Source organism: Rana temporaria, chromosome 13 (genome assembly GCF_905171775.1).
Source record: "Rana temporaria chromosome 13, aRanTem1.1, whole genome shotgun sequence".
Lineage (NCBI taxonomy): Eukaryota > Metazoa > Chordata > Amphibia > Anura > Ranidae > Rana > Rana temporaria.
This window is the reverse complement of record NC_053501.1, coordinates 119,584,268-119,584,774: the sequence shown is the minus strand read 5'-3', so window position 1 is coordinate 119,584,774 and position 507 is coordinate 119,584,268.

Below are 507 nucleotides of genomic sequence, written 5' to 3'. Positions count from 1 at the left end.
AGACGCCCAATCGGAGAGGGATGAGCCCAGGATTTGGGGGGAGGGTATCACCCTTCCTCCTCTCCTCATTGGCTCTCCTCTCTTCACAAACTTTTCCAAAATGTTGGTAAAACTTCTCTGACTTCTCACCGCCTCCCTGAGGGGGGGGGGGGGTAACCCTTTCTTCACCGATCTCAGGAGAGGAGTCCCTTTCATCTTCAGTGTCCTACATAGTTATTATATATAAGGAGAGAGGAGAGAGGAGGAGAGGGGAGAGGGAAGAGAGGAGGAGAGAGAGGAGGGAGAGGAGAGAAGAGGAGAGAGAAGAGAGAGGAGGAGAGAGAGGAGGGAGAGGAGAGAGAGGGGAGAGAGGGGAGAGAGGAGGGAGAGGAGAAGAGGAGAGAGGAGAGGAGAGGAGAGGAGAAGAGGAGAGAGGAGAGGAGAGAGGAGAAGAGGAGAGAGAGGAGAGAGGAGAGAGGAGAGGAGAGGAGAAGAGGAGAGAGAGGAGGAGAGAGAGGAGAGAGAGGA